Here is a 16,909-nt window from a genome sequence, read left to right as displayed (position 1 = left end):
CCCAGGCTCTTTCCACTGAGCCATGCTGCTTCCCAAGGGATTCCAGGACAGAGTCAGGATGTGGACAAGGGGTCAGCAATGAGATAGATTAGATGAAGTACAGTGAATAGGTTGGTAATAGAGGAGTAAAGTGAGAATGCTGAGGAATTCACTAGGTAAGATTTCAGAGGGCAAGGTGATTGTGTGCTTGAAAGCCCATAGTAAGGAGTTTCTGTTTTATGCAGAGATGGCTGGGAAATCCCTGGAAGTTCTTGAGTGGGGAGATATGAACTGAATTTTTTTTTAGAAAAATGACTCTGTCAGCAGAGTGAAGTATAAACTGGAGTGGGGAGAGACAAGGAGGTAGGGAAGCCAACAAGGAACCTGATGCAGTGGTAGTCTAGGAGGGATAGGCACTTATCCTAGAGGGACAGGGATGTGCAAAGCAGCATGGCTCAGTGGAAAGAGGATGGGCTTTGGATTCAGAGGTCATGGGTTCAAATTCTGGCTCCACCACTTGTCAGCTGTGTGACTTTGGGCAAGTCACTTCTCTGGGCCTCAGTTACCTCATCTGTAAAACGGGGATTAAGACTGTGAGCCCCACATGGGACAACCTGATCACCTTGTAACCTCCCCAGTGCTTAGAACAGTGTTTTGCGCATAGGAATTTGATGACATTGAATACGTAGGTTGAATGAGAGAGAGATATGCTGAAGATAATGGCAAGGCTTCAGGCTTGAGAGACAGGGAGGATGGTGGGTTTAGTTGGGAAGATGAAGAGTTCTGTTTTGGACAGGTTAATGTTCAAGTGTCTATGGGACATCCATATACAGATATCCTGAAGGCAAGAGGAAATATGACACTGAAGAGAAGGAGAAAGAAGGACATGGAAGGAAATGTAGATTTGGGAGTCATCTGTATAGACATGGTAGTTGAAGCCATGGGAATGAATGAATTTCCCAAGGGAGTGGGTGTAGATGGAGAATAGGAGGGAAACCACAACTGAGTTTTGAGGGACTCCCTAAAGTTAGGGCATGGACAGCCAAGAAGCCCATGGTAGAGACTGAGAATGAGCGTTGGGAGAGATAGGAGGTCTCTAGACTGTAAACCCTTTATAAACAGTGAACACGTTTGCTAATTCTGTTGTATTGCACACTTCCAATCACTTAGGACAGTGCCCTGCACACAGTAAGCACTCAATAATTACCCCTGATTGATTGACTGATAGAGAACCAGGAAGGGACAGAGTCAGTGAAGCCAAGGTTAGATTACATTTTCAGAAGAAGTGTTCCACAGTGTCAAAGGCAGCTGAGAAGCAGTGTGGCCTAATGGATAGAATACAGGCCTATGAGTCAGAAGGACCTGGGTTCTAATCCCGGCCTCTGCCACTTGTCTGCTTTGGACAAGTCACTTAACTTCTCTGTGCCTCATTCATTCAATTGTATTTATTGAGCACTTACTGTGTGCAGAGCACTGTACTAAGCGCTTGGGAAGTTGTCAAGATATAGAGATGGTCCCTACCCAACAGTGGGCTCACAGTCTAGAAGGAGGAGACAGACAACACAACAAAACAGTAACAAAATAAAATAAATAGAATAAATATGTACAAATAAATATATAGAGTAATAAATACATACAAACAGTTCCCTCATCTGTAAAATGGGAATTAAGACTATGAGCCCTATCAACTTGTACTTCCCAAGTGCTTAATGCAGTGCTCTGCACACAGTAAGCACTCAATATGATTGAATGAATGAATGTGGGACACGGACTAAGTCCAATCTAATTATCTTGTATTTGTTCCACTACTTAGAACAGTGTCTGGCACATAGTAAGTGCTTAATACATACCATCACTGTTAGAACTATTATTATCATTAAATTTAGTAGATGACTAGGATGGAGTAGAGGCCTTTGGATTTGGCAGGGACTCCTCAAGAACCTCCAATAGTTGACAATCCACCTCTGCATTAACCAGAACCTCTTCATCATTGGCTCTTAAGCACTCAATCACCTTTGCCCCTTCCTATCTTACCTCATCCTACGACGACCAACCTGTTCACTTAGCTCCTTTCACACCAACCTACTTACTTCACCTCAATCTCAACTGTCTCATTGCTGACCACTCTCCCATGTCCTCCTTCTGGCCTGGAAGTCCCTCTCCCTTCATATCAGACTTACCACCATTTCCATAATTTTCAAAGTCTTATTAAAATCACATCTCCTTTAAAAGGCCTTCCCTACTAAGCCTTCATTTCCCTTATGCCCTGTCCCTTTTGGGTCTCCCTCCCACTTGGTATTTAATAAGCACTTGATATTTACCCAAGCCTCATCCCCATAGCATTTATGTTCTTCTAGTAATTTATTTTAATGTCTGTCTCCTCCTCTGGACTGTAAGCTTCTTGTGGGCCGGGAACATGTCTTGTACTCTCTCCAGTTCTTAGTACAGAACTCTGCACGCAGAAACTGCTCAAGAAATAGAATTGATTGACCGAAGAGGTAGTTAGCCACTCCCCATCACAACAGGCTTTGGCCCAAAGAGATTGATTTCTTTGTACACCTTGGGCAACATATTACCCTTTAGAACTGAAATAGCTTGTAAAAAATGAACCATAATTCCCACGTGTTCAATTCCTTTAAATAAGGATTTTCCCAAGTAGTCTTCTTAAGGGATGATAGAGATATATAGTGCACACCCATCTTCTTTAACCTCCTGTAGGGATAGAAGCTAAGACCCATGAAAAATAGCAGATGCAATCTATCAGTGAATGACTGTAATTGATCACTATGTGTTTTAGATTGAGGATGGTTGAAGTAGTTTGCTAGGAAATTATGCGTTAACTGGACCTCTATCAGTGTTTAGCTGCTCAATATTCAAATTCTCATTGCATCAGACTAGGTACTATGCACGGTCTTGGAAGTATCTTCTTCATACTAGGACAAATGCACAACTCCTTGCAATCCTGGCACATAATAAGCACTTAAATACCATAAGAAAAAGGGCACAATGGAAGAACTAAATTTAGAGTTAACCCACAGACTGGGGTTTAGTATTATTAGCTACTCAGTGTTCTTTGAGTTCAAATATTCTGTTCACGTTTTCAATATGCTACTTTCATTTAAAAGTTTCCCATTTGCAAAGAAATTTCTGATTTTCTCTTTAACAGATCATGTCTAAATCTGACTTTGGAAAAGGCTTGCCTTGTGCTTATTTTCTTATTTTGACTACCTGTACATAATAATTTGAGCAGACATTCTCACTCTTGTCTAAACAGATGAAATGGCTGGCAATGAAAAGAAATTCTGAAAGAATATAATGTATAATTTTAGGGTTGAAAACGATGAGTTATATTTTAAATGTCTAGATAATCTTAGAACTAATCCTTGAATACAAACACATAAATATTGAGCATCAATAAAATAAGCAAAAGAGAAGCAGATGATACTGCCTCTATACCTCAGATCTGATCAGAACAATAGCTATAATGATGATGGTAATAATAGCGGTCCTTATTTGAAATCATTACTATATCATTTTCCGGGTAATTTATGGATGGTATTCTCATAAGCAGGTGTTTTTGCTGTTTGAGTATCAATCAATAACCTTCAGCATCAGTGATCTCCTGAGCCTTCTGCTCAACAAATAAAGAGCTAATTGTCCTCAACCTAGGTTTCTTCCCAGAAGGAGGCAAAGCACCTTTGGAAGTTGATTTAATAATTTCAGAGATACTAAACTCCTTCCCCATCCTTTAACTATTCAATTTCCTCCACCAAATCCAGGGACCTCTCTTCTGGGAAAGGATGATAATAAAACAGGCACAGCCTCAACAGCCTATACTTTTGTTGAAATAGCTACAGCATGTGGAAATGGCTTTCCCTTTCAGCAAAGCCAAACCACAGTCTTACAATATGCTACAAGGGCTAGATTACTGCAGGGACTCGTGGGGCTGAAAGGACACCTGGGATGTTATCGGAGGGTCTCAGCCTTAAATCAATCAATCAGTAGTATTTATTGAGCGCTTATTGTGTGCAGAGCACTGTACTAAGCGCTTGGGAAGTACAAGTTGGCAACATATAGAGAAGTCCTGCCAAAAGTGACCCAAGAAGCACCTGGAATCTGGTCAGCCTCCACTGAGCCCTAAAGACCTCCAGTTCTCTCATTCTTCTGATGCAAGTTTGGGGACTTGTACTCAGTGTCCCTTTCACTGTCATCATGGAGCCCAGTCATCTCCATGAAGGTGTGGAGGGGTCATCAGGGACTAGCCCACCTCATCTTTACAGGGGCTGGCTGCAGGAAACTTTCAGAGAAAGCATTCAATCAAAGTGCTCTGCACAGAGTAAGTGCTTAATAAATACGAATGAATGAACTTAAGTGCTTACTGTGTAAAGAGAACTGTAATAATAATAATAATAATGTTATTAAGAGCTTACTATGTGCCACTGGAGTGGATACAAACAAATTGGGTTGATCCCAGTCCCGGGTCAGAGTCTTAATCCCCACTTTACAGGTGAGGTAACTGAGGCACAGAGAATCATAAATACATAATTTTGGTATTTAAGTGCTTACTATGTGCTAAGCACTGTTCTAAGCGCTGGGGGAGATACAAGGTAATCAAGTTGTCCCACATGGGGCTCACAGTCTTAATCCCCATTTTCCAGTTGAGATAACTGAGGCACAGAGAAGTTGTGACTTGCCCAAAGTCACACAGCAGATAGGTGGCAGAGCCAGGATTAGAATCCCTGACCTCTGTCTCCCAAGCCCGCACTCTTTCCACTGAGCCACGCAGTGACCTGCCCAAAGTCGCACAACAGACAAGTGGTAGAGCCCGGATTAGAACCCATGACTCCCAGGACCGGGCTCTATCCACTAGGCCGCCGTACTAAAAGCTTGGGAGAGTATATTATTATGGAGAGGGTAGACATTTTCCCTGCCCACCATGAGCTGTCTAGATTGGGAGATAGATAATAATAAAATGAAAGAGATTAAATTATGGATATGTACAAAAGTGCCATGAGACTGAGGGAGGGGTTAATAAAGGTTGCAAATCCAAGTGCGAGAGTGTCGCAGAAGGGATGGGAGAAGAGGAAATGAGGGCTTAGTCAGAGAAGCCCTCTTGGAGGAGATGTGTTTTTAATAAGGCTTTGAAGGTTGGGTTAATGGACATTTGTCAGATATGAAGAAGGAGGGAATTCCAGCCAGAGATAGGATGTGGCAGTAGGAGAAGAAGCATGGCTCAGTGGAAAGAGCCCGGGCTTTGGAGTCAGAGGTCATGGGTTCAAATCCCACTCCGCCACTTGTCAGCTGTGTGACTTTGGGCAAGTCACTTAACTTCTCTGGGCCTCAGTTCCCTCATCTGGAAAATGGGGATTAAGTCTGTGAGCCCCACGCGGGACAACCTGATCACTTTGTAACCTCCCCAGTGCTTGGCACATAGTAAGCTCTTAATAAATGCCATCAAAAAAAAAAAAGTCACTTAACTTCTCTGGGCCTCAGTTCCCTCATCTGTAAAATAGGGATGAAAACTGTGAGCCCCCAGTGGGACAACCTGATCACTTTGTAACCTCCCCAGCGCTTAGAACAGTGCTTTGCACATAGTAAGTGCTTAATAAATGTCATCATTATTATTGTTATGTAGGAGAGTGATTGGAGATGAGATTGAGGTACAGCAAGTAAATTGGGATTAGAGGAGTGAAGCATGCAGGATGTGTTAAATTTCCCAAGATCCACGTGTCTCCCTGCACCCCAGAGTTTTTCTCGCAGCAGGCAGACACCAGGATCTTAAATCTCAATAATGTTTAGTAGTGTCTTGATTCAGCAAAAATGGAAATAATTCTGATTCATATCATCTTTGCCTAGATTTAATGCTTCTAATCCCGGCTCCTCCACTTATTGGCTGTGTGACTTTGGGCAAGTCACTTCACTTCTCTGTGCCTCAGTTACCTCATCTGTAAAATGGGGATTAAGACTGTGAGCCCCACGTGAGACAACCTGATCACCTTGGTTCCCCCCAGCGCTTAGAACAGTGCTTGGCGCATAGTAAGCACTTAACAAATACCATCATTATTATTTATTACTTATTCAGTCCTTTTGTCCTTTCTCCTTTTTTCTTGGCAAGTCCTGGATTTCACCCTCCCCAATTGCTTTAGAAGCCATGTCTTTTTGTGTACTTTCTTCCCTTCAGGGCAGAGTTCTAATTCTGAACCCCAAACCTTCAGGATATGTAGCACAACCTTATCTAGGATTTTGACTGATCTATGTCTAGCCCCTTTGCCCACCCAGGGCTCACAACACAATCTTACTTGTGTCCTGCTCTCCCAGCTACACAAACTCACAAACTCCTCACTTCCAAGATGGCCTAGGATCTTCTCCATCTATCTGGTCCCGTTTTTCTTTCCCAGGCCTGCTCCTTAACTGGCTCATATGGGCATTTACACTACAGGGTGACTCTCCCAGCTTCCTCCTTCCTCTCCAATGTGCGGAGGCCAGTGGAATTGGTTATCACCCCACTCTACCATGCAACCCTGAGTTGCATGAGCTGCTGACACTTCTCTAACCCCTCCCCAGCCACCTTCAAACACAGCCAAATGGATTGTACTTTCCCTCTATTGTCTCCCCTCCCATGGAGACTCTACCTCCTCCTTTCAGCTCTGGCCCTTAGAAACCACATGCAGAAGGCCCACATAAGTTGCAGTCTTAAGTGGTTCCCCACTCAAGAAGATCAGAAGATCCCAGTTCAGCTTTGGGTTTATACGCAGTCAGCAGGTGGTCAAACTCATTTACAAATGACCAAATGAAATGTTGATATTTGATCTCCTACATACACCTCTATTTCTAATTAATCTGATGATGATGATGATGCTAAACACTATGCTGGACATCAAATCTTAACACTTCACCTGGTCATTTCCAATTTAGGTGGACCACGTGTTGACTGCATATAAAGTTGGGGGATGTGAGTTTCTCGGCCATCTGTGGGAAATATTGCTGGTCAATTTTAAACTCAGTCACGTTACAGTTTGCGGATATCTGGTCTAACACAGTTGTAAGGTGGTTTGCATCAGTAGGCAACCGAGTTACAAGAAACACTACAGCTGTTGTCAGAAGATCATTCAGTAGGCACAGTGGTGAGGGCAATATTGCCTTAACCTTGAACACACTGTTGAGAAAATGGTTGTTAAACACAATTCTTTTATCCCTAAATTAGGGTGATATTTACTATTCAAGCAGCAACTTGGATAGCAGCTTAACAGCAATGCTGATTGCCACCACCGGGAATCATGTCCAATCCTCCTCAGCATGAATCTTCCTTGCATAAATCCGCTTGAGAAAAACCCAGAGACAAACAAAACCTAGTTGCCAAACTTAGATACTTCAAAACTGTTCCACCATAAGGGCCCTATTCATTCAATCACATTTATTGAGCGCTTCCTGTGTGCAGACCACTGTACTAAGTGCTTAGGAAGTACAAGTTGGCAGCATAATTAAAAGTTTGATCTAGTAGTACTAATAGAAAAGGCATTTATTGAGCATCTACTTGGTGAAATAAAACTACTATATTGCACTAAGAACAGAGCACTACACACTGTTCCTGCCCTCAGGGTGCTTACAGTCTAGTAGGGAAGACAAACATAATAATAATAATAATGACATTTGTTAAGTGCTTACGATGTGCAAATCACTGCTCTAAGCAGTGGGGAGGATACAAGGTGATCAGGTTGTCCTTCATGGGGCTCACAGTCTTAATCCCCATTTTACAGATGAGGTAACTGAGGCACAGGGAAGTGAAGTGACTTGCCCAAAGTCACACAGCTGACAAGCAGCAGAGCCGGAATTTGAACCCATAACCTCTGACTCCCAAGCCCATGTTCCTTCCACTGAGCCACGCTGAGTCTCATAAAAATTAGAAGAAAGAAATTGAATGTTCAAAAAATATGTATGTTTGCATTTTCATGAGTATATGTGTCTAAACTTGCAGATTAGGAAAAAAGAACCAAATCCTAAAGAGCATTATGAAGCTAGTCATACCAATGAAAATCTGAAACAACAGAGCTGCTCATTAAGTAGAGAACTGCTGCTCTCTGCAAATCTTTCATAGATCTGAAAATACACGCAGTTGCAGGCTAGTATCTTAAGTAAGAAAAGGCGATGGACCAAATCTCAAGGATCAATATCTATTTGGTGGTTCTGAGAACTGCAGTGAATGGAGTCCTTCAGGACACCAGTGGAGCCCTTAGGGAATCCATGTCGATATTCAATGAACCAGCACTGCTAGTGTGAGAGAGTGAGCTAATAAATTGAGCAGTGTGACTATTTAATGCCAGACCCGGGTAAGGCAAGTTTTTAAAGTGCACTGTTTAACAGATCTGAGCCAATTATATAAGATTCCTGAACCACCGGGGAGCAATTGGCATGACCTTGAGTTTCTAGTTTCCCAGTATTTTTGCAATCCATAACTGTCATAATTGATGAAACTTTCTGCTACATACTTTTAAAGCTTTTTGAAGCGTCTGTTATTCCCAAGTAATTGGTAATAATGTGTTGTTGTTTTAATGGTTGTTTCCTACATGTCTGCAATATTAAGCCTTTATCATTTGATTTATGGTCTATTATCCAAGGAGAAAATAGTATGTTCATTTTTCAACTATTACAATTTCAAATTGGTTATGTCTCATCGATATTTTGCATCATTCTATTCCCCCTACATAAGGGATGTTTTGTGAATACTTAAAATCATGGTGGGAATTGACAATAGAGGAGTGACTTGATTTCAAGAAATTAGAGCAAAAGCAGACTATCCTTCATCTAAAACCAACTAAAAGAGAACGTCCGAGCCTTTAATGGATCTGATGGTTTAAAAAAGTCAGACCATGTCACTGCACAAAATGGCCCACAAATATGAATGTGTGAAGCACAATCGAAAAGGGGAAGCTTTTACTTTAGAAGTTTAGGGATTGGAGGATTGGCTTTTTGAATAAAAAATGGAAAGAAAAAAGAGGTCAGGACAGCTTGAATAAGATGACTTTAAATTAAAACAATTTTAATTTTTCTTTGCAATCTTCAAGCCTCACCAGAGGGTTGTCCTGTGGGTGACTCCAATTCAAGTCTAGCTCTTGAGGCAGGAATGTTGGCCATGTCCAGCTTGAGCAGCTCTCTTCGGTTCTAAGCCCCGCCATCTCACCCATCTCCTCCAGCTTTGAGGGGAAAGGAGATTTTGGGCTGGGAGGGAATCCTCCCCTCCGTTCTCTCCCCAACCACACACACAGCTGCCTGGTTGGATTTTAAAGAGTTTCCAGAAGATGCTCCCTCCCTCAGGAAAATTTTAAAATAAACAGAAACAGTGGGGTCCAATCGAAGTAAACAAATACTTGAAGAGACTGAGTCCTGCAGCTCAAGTCTAGCCCTGGAAGTCAGCCCCTTCATTTCAAACTTGGGTAGGTCACATTCCTCCAAAGTTAGTCCCCAGTAGAAGCTTCAAATAGAACACTACATAGTTGCCAGGGCCCAGGAGAGCAGATCGGGAAACGGTGAGGGAACGACTGTGTGGGTAAAAGCTGTGTTTTTCATGATACTACTGCCCAGGCACCCTGGTAGGCTGTAGAGAAGTTGGTGATGGTGGTCTTCCTCTCCCTTCTTTCTTTCCTCCAACCTCCAGATGGGGTTAATCATATTTGTTGAACATTTACAGAACACTATACTAAGCACTCGGGAGAGTATTATGTAGCAGAGTTGGTAGATATGTTCCCTGCCCATAAGAAGTTTACAGTCTAGAGAACAAAATGTTAATGTATTTTGTATATTTTTCTATAAAAAAGCACTTCAGAGGAAAAGACCTCCCTGACTAACGTCTCATCTCCTCACCCTGTTATTCCTCCTTTATGCAACTCCTAAATGCTTGAGGCCTTCACCCCAGACAGTTTGGTACTTACCCCACCCCAGAACCCCACAGAACTTTTGTACATATCCTTAATGCTCGGTTGCCTCCCTTACTTGCAATTCATTTTAATGTCTCTCTTCCCTACTCCTTAAGAGTAGGGATCATATCTATTTTCTCTATTATACTCTCCCAAACTGTATAATACAGCTCATATAGTTAGGACTTAGTAAATACCATTGGCTGATTAATTGATTGATTGATTACTCTTAAATGAAGTAAAATTATTTTGACCCAAAAAAGCTTTGATTTTACTTTAAAAAGAATTTGCTCATAATTAGAAAATCTTCTTCAGGGGTTAAATTTCTGGGCTGTAAAAAGAAATTAATATTCAGCTGCTGTTTTGAGTAAGGGCTCAGGATGATCCTTATCTAATCCAAACAGCAAAGACCTCTCCAAGTATATAAATCATTACAGCTCCTGGAACTATGCTAAAATTTAAATGTAATCCTAATTAGAAGACTACAGAGGACCTATAAGGAAACAGAACAATCACAGTTCAATGCAGAATATCTTTGTATTGCAATTTATTGAAGGGCAAACACCTGTTTCCGATCTATATGAGAATCAACATTAAACAACTCCTTTCCACAAAATAAGAAGAGTACTGCCTATCATAATTCTAGTGTCTAAGAAACAGGATTATCAGGATAAAATAGTCAAACAGCCTGCTCCACTGAGTATTTAAGAATGTCTATCATAACATTGATATAAGCATCATGCTTGGTATAGGAAGAAAATCTTTCAGATTGTGTTTAGAAGTAAACAAAACACAGAGCCCTCAAACTGTCAGGCTGAGTTGTTTTCCTAAGGGGTTCTTGATTTTTGTTTGCAGAAAATGTGTTTCAGACAGTTAGGCTCCAAACGGTACTTCAACTCTCGTCTCTTCGTTGCTGGCCGAAAGGATCATTGCCACATGGCTGAAGAAAATGCGGGAGAAATGAGTAATTATTTAATTACAAAATAACACAAATATTTTATTTAACAAAATAAGTAATTAATTGTGGATATACAGAGGTTTAAGAGATCTGTAATAACAATACAAAAGAACGCATACCAAGAGATGAAAAAGGATGCCATATAAATTACCAATCTCAAAGGCCCAAGAAATATGTATGAAGAAGTAAAACAGACTCTACTTAGTTCTCACACAAATGATAATTCAATTATGAAAGAGAGTTTGATGTTGTTAAATCAGTTTTAGTTTTCCCCTTTTTCATATTAGTGAAAACACAATTATTATTCCCTTTCCCATCCCAAAGCCATTAGCTGTTGGTTGGAATGTAAATTGTGGTAGTTTTCTTTTTTCTTATCATTCTGAATTCCAAGATTACATGTAGAAGAGTAGAAAGGAAATCTAGCTTGTTCTGTGCTTTTGGGCAAGACCTCACCCAAATCATCGCAGACAGAGGAAAATGTGTTTTGATTTTAAAGATCTTCAAGGAATGCAATGGCCCTTAACATACAGTATGGCCTAATGGAAAGAGCAAAGAGCTCTGGGAGACAGAGAATAATAATGATGGCATTTATTAAGCACTTACTATGTGTAAAACACTGTTCTAAGTGCTGGGGAGGTTACAAGATGATCAGGTTGTCCCATGGGGGACTCACAGTCTGAATCCCCATTTTACAGATGAGGTAACTGAGGCCCAGAGAAGTGAAGTGACTTGCTTAAAGTCACACAACTGACAATTAGCGGAGCCGGGATTTGAACCCGTGACCTCTGACTCCAAAGCCTGGGCTCTTTCCACTGAGCCACACTGCTTCTCGGAGAACCAGAGAATCTGGGTTCCAATCCCAGCTCTGAGCTTTGCCTGCTGCTGTGTGACCTTGGGCAAGTCACTTAACTTCTCAGTGCGTACCTCTCCTCATTTGTAAAGGGGCAAGGGGGTTTTGGTCTCCCTCCTACTGAAGCTTTAACCTATCAATGTTGTATTTATTGAGCGCATATAAGGGTAATGTATTATGGAATTAATAGACACATTCCCTGCCTGAGAGTAGCTTGCAGTCCAGCAGGGGAGGCATCCACTAAAATTATTTACAGTAGGAAGAAAGCAAATATTTCAATGTGCAAATGTGCCACAGTTGGTTGTGAGGACCTCAGTGCATGATTGGTGCAAAATTCTACTGAGGGATTAAACTTGGGGAAAGAGAAACAGGTGATGACATTTTATAAGGGTTTTGTAAACGTGGAGAGCTGTGATTGTGTGATTATGATTATGAAGAGGGAGTGAGTTCCAGGCAGGTATAAGAGATGAGGAAAGAATCGAAACCTGAATGAATAGGTAAACCTGAGCAGAATGAAGAGTATGCGCTGGGTTGTAGTGAGAGAGGAGAGTACGTAAGTAGCTGGAAAGCTGATTGAAATTCATGAAGCCGGTAGTCTGGAATTTCTGCTTGATGCCGAGAGGAATGGATAAACTTCGAAGGCGTTCTGAGACGTGGGAAGACTTGTTCAGAATGTCCTTGGAAAATGATCCAACAGCAGAATGAAATACAGACTTAAGAAGGAAATCACTGGAAACAAGGACAACCCTTTGAGGATGCTGATGCAATAGTCAGCGTGGCTCAGTGGAAAGAGCACTGGCTTTGGAGTCAGAGGTCATGGGTTCAAATCCCACCTCCACTGCTTGTCAGCTGTTTGACTTTGGGCAAGTCACTTAACCTCTCTGTGCCTGTTACCTCATCTGTAAAATGGGGATGAAGACTGTGAGCCCCCCGTGAGACAACCTGATCACCTTCTAACCTCCCCAGCAGTTGAAACAGTGCTTTGCACATAGTTAAGCACTTAATAAATGCCATCAAAAAAATAGTCAAGCTGGGAGATGACAAATGACTGGACTAGCATGTTGGCCATTCAAATGAAGACATTGGAGCAGATCCTGGAAATATCAAGGAGGAAAATGTGGCAAGATTTAGTGACAGATTAAAGATCGAAGTTGAAAGTGAGTCTGGAGTCAAGGATTTTGATGAAATTGCTGGCTTCAGAAACAGGAAAAATGGCAAGGTTGTCCAACTGTGATGGAACTTTAGGTGGATTAACCAGACAAACTAGGTATCCAGAATTGGACACCTATATTTGTTCAAGTAAAGTCACTTTTTATTCCTTTAATACCAGTCGACTCCCTATTCTTTGATCTCATCTGTCACCACCGATCCCTTGCCCACCTCTTGCTGCTGACCTGGAACTTCCTTCCCCTTCATATCTGACAGTCACTCGCGCCACATTTAAAGTCTTATTTTAAGCACATCTCCTCCAAGAGACTTTCCCCAACTAAGCCCTCATTTTCTCTTCTCCCGCTTCTTTTTGTGTTGCTTTTACACCTGGATTTTTACCCTTTATTCATCCATACCTCAACACTTTTGTACATATGCACTATTATTATAGCTATTATTTACATTGTCTATCTCCCCTTCTAAACTGTAAGCTTGTTGTGGATAGAAAATGTGCCTTCCAACTCTTGTTATATTGTACTCTCCCAAGTGCTCTGCACATACTAAACACTCAGTAATTACAATTGATTGATTGATTCCTTATTTCAATAGATAAAATTCTAGAGGTAAACTTTAGTGGCCTTTGACTGTGCATAATGAATGATCCCTATTTTGCCACAGAACTCAAGGATTCTCTTAGATTTCAAAATCAACGGAGATCAGGAAGGTCTTTTATTTGAGCCAGTTCCAAAGTTCAAGAGCCTATGAACTCTTTGCCTCCCATTAACTGAATGTTTCCAAGTTGTGGGACCCTATTACTTGGAATCTAGAACCATTTGAGTTATCTGCTTTTCAGATACACTGGAGAGAACTGAGGTGAAAGTTGTCCTAATGACAATGAAATCTTGCCATGGGAAACCAAATGGGTTAACAGTGTTCCCTTTGAATACAAAGAACAATGAAATATTGCTGTAAACTATGTGACACCAGACCAAAATTTGTTGAACTTCTGAAGGTCCATGGATCCAAAAATAACAATCACAAACTATTTGATGAAAGACCACAGTTTGAGAGTAGTGGAATACTTGGAGAGTAGTGAGAAGCAGCATGGCTCAGTGGAAAGAGCACAGGCTTTGGAGTCAGAGGTCATGGGTTCAAATCTCAGCTCGGCCAATTGTCAGTTGTGTGACTTTGGGCAAGTCACTTAACTTCTTTGTGCCTCAGTTATCTCATCTATAAAATGGGGATTAAGACTGTGAGCCCCCCGTGGGACAACCTGATCACCTTGTAACCTCCCCAGTGCTCTGAACAGTGCTTTGCACATAGTAAGAGCTTAATAAATGCCATTATTATTATTATTACTTTTGAAGGCAACTGGTGCTGAGCATACTGAAGATAAGACGCAGTGGTCAAGAAAAATTGAGACTACGATTTCTGCTTTCTGGGCCCTAAGGCCTTTCAAGGTATCTTTGAAAGGAAAGAAGAAAACTCTAGGAAAAGCAAAAATAAATTGTATGATAAACTACACTGAGGTGTAAAGTATGTAATCAAATTTAACTCCCAAGTGATTTGTTATAATAATAATGATGGCATTTATTAAGCGCTTAGTATGTTCTAAGCACTGGGGAGGTTACAAGTGATGAGGTTGTCCCACGGAGGGCTCACAGTCTTCATCCCCATTTTACAGATGAGGTAACCGAGGCCCAGAGAAGTGAAGTGACTTGCCTAAAGTCACACAGCTGACAAGTGGGGGAGCAGGAATTTGAACCCATGGCCTCTGACTCCAAAGTCTGTGCCCTTTCCACTGAATCACGCTGCTTCTGTGGATGCCAAGAAGAAGAACCAGTTGAACGTGAGTATCATTCTATCTTCGATTTTTCATTTCATCCAATGTTAATTGTGATCTCTTTGAAGCACATTTTTGCTCTATTTGTTAATTTTTGGCTGTTGGTGTTTTTAAGATTCTCTAAGGGATAATGACTTGGCGAGGTCTGATCTACTTTGTTATTTTCAAATGTTCCACGCAGTCTGCAGTTTACATTTATGAGTTCAATGTTGAAGGTTTTCTTTCAAAATGTCAATAGAAACTAAGTTAAAATAATGCAAAAGCAAGATGCAGCTGAATCTTTTACCTTTAATTGGCCTAAGTAAAATGAAATGAACAGACTTTCAATAATTACTCTCTCAGATAATCCATATACTTGAAACATATAAAGTGAGAGATATCAATTCAATTCTCAATTAATTCAAAATATTCAATATAAACAGAAGAGTACTGAGGATGCTTTGGATTTTATAAAACATCCACATCTTAGGTCTATATTGACCAGCCCGTACATTTTGATCAAACCTATCAAATCAAATCAAAATGTATTTTGATCAATCTATTTTGATCAACTAGAAATCAAAATCTGAGTATTTGAGTATCTGATTTGAGTAGTCTATAAAGGGATTATACACAGCACAAGCATACTTGCTTTTGCTTCTTGGGGCAACCTGAAGAAATTATTCCAAGCACAATTCCTTTTTCAAACATTACTGATTTGAAGAGGAGAAAATAAAACCATACCCATTTAATTGTTTTTAATCTTTATTTCATAACAAAAAAATCCCAAACATATTTTTTAAAAGGGGGAAAAGTATCAAAATATACAGATTTATTTTACAGCATTTGCGTATACACTTTACCAGCATATATTATGTAATAGTAATCTTTTAAATTTGTAAAACTTTTTATATTTACATAGTGCTTTTGTATCCGTTTCCTCATCAGATTTGGATGAGGAAATTGAGCCAAAGAGAAGCTTAATGTCTTGACCAAGTTTCCACAGCAGCAAAGTGGCAGCGGCAGGATTAGAACCCAGGTCCTCTAACTTCCAGATCCCCACTCTCATATGTATACCTGATATTACAAAATTTAAAGCCTCTAATACATTTTAATCAGTGTTCTTTCTTATACTGGAGACACAAACTTGAGTGTTTGTTCTTTTGCCGGGCTGTAAAATTACATTAGTATCACAAAAAAACATTGGCTCTATAGGAAATAGAAAATATAAAAATTATAAATAGAATCTTGTTTAGAGAGGAAATATATTTGGGGCTTCAGCAGACTTCCGAATATTAAAACTATTTTATCCCTTAGTATGTGTCATCGTGATTCATCTGGTTTGCTGTGATGATTCATGTATTAAGAGGAATTTCTAAGGTAAGTTTCAAAATATTAATTATTTAGTGGGGAAGCTGTACACAATTACAATGGGAACTGGAATCATGGGCATATTCTCTATATAAAGTATGTCCGCCTGAAGTCGGTTAAGGTCACAACCTCATTTGGAAGGTTGGTCGTCAGTACTGTTCTGTGCTTGATGTCATTTTGGCACCACACATTGTTCCATCTTTGAAAGGGCATGCTGATCTGTTGTTGTTTTCTCATTTATCCATGCATTGCTGGGCAATATACTCCCTAGATAGAGAAATTCAGTGGCCGCATCCAACTTGTGTCACCAGTGAACATTTTAGTTGTTCCAGGACTTGTCGAGTACAGGCTGTTGCTACTAGAGTTCTAAGGCATGAAGTTCTTGTAATCTCCAATCTTGCCCAGAAAGGGTCATCAGTGCTTAGCTACCACTCTTCACTTGAAGACCTTAAGTATTTGGCAAACCATCATCATCAATCGTATTTATTGAGCACTTACTGTGTGCAGAGCACTGTACTAAGCGCTTGGGAAGTACAAGTTGGCAACATATAGAGACAGTCCCTACCCAACAGTGGGCTAACAGTCTAAAAGTATCATTTTAGAAAAGTTTTAGAAAATCATTTTAGAAAAGATTTAGAAAAAATCATTTTACAAAAGATCAAAGTATCAAACTATCATTTTATACACCAACTTAGATTTCTGTATTCCCACCTCCAACTGGGTAAACCAGTGTCTCCATTTCCTCCCTTTCAGGCTCCTCTATGTCCACCCTTCCCTTCTACCATCTTTCTTCTACCTTTACCTTAACCCTTCATGGGCGCTTAGTACAGTGCTCTACAGAGAGAAAGTGCTCAATAAATACGATTGAA

The sequence above is a fragment of the Tachyglossus aculeatus genome, chromosome 12 (assembly GCF_015852505.1).
Source record: "Tachyglossus aculeatus isolate mTacAcu1 chromosome 12, mTacAcu1.pri, whole genome shotgun sequence".
NCBI classification, from domain to species: Eukaryota; Metazoa; Chordata; class Mammalia; order Monotremata; family Tachyglossidae; genus Tachyglossus; species Tachyglossus aculeatus.
The sequence above is the reverse complement of the archived record's forward strand: the minus strand, read 5'-3'. Positions refer to the sequence as shown.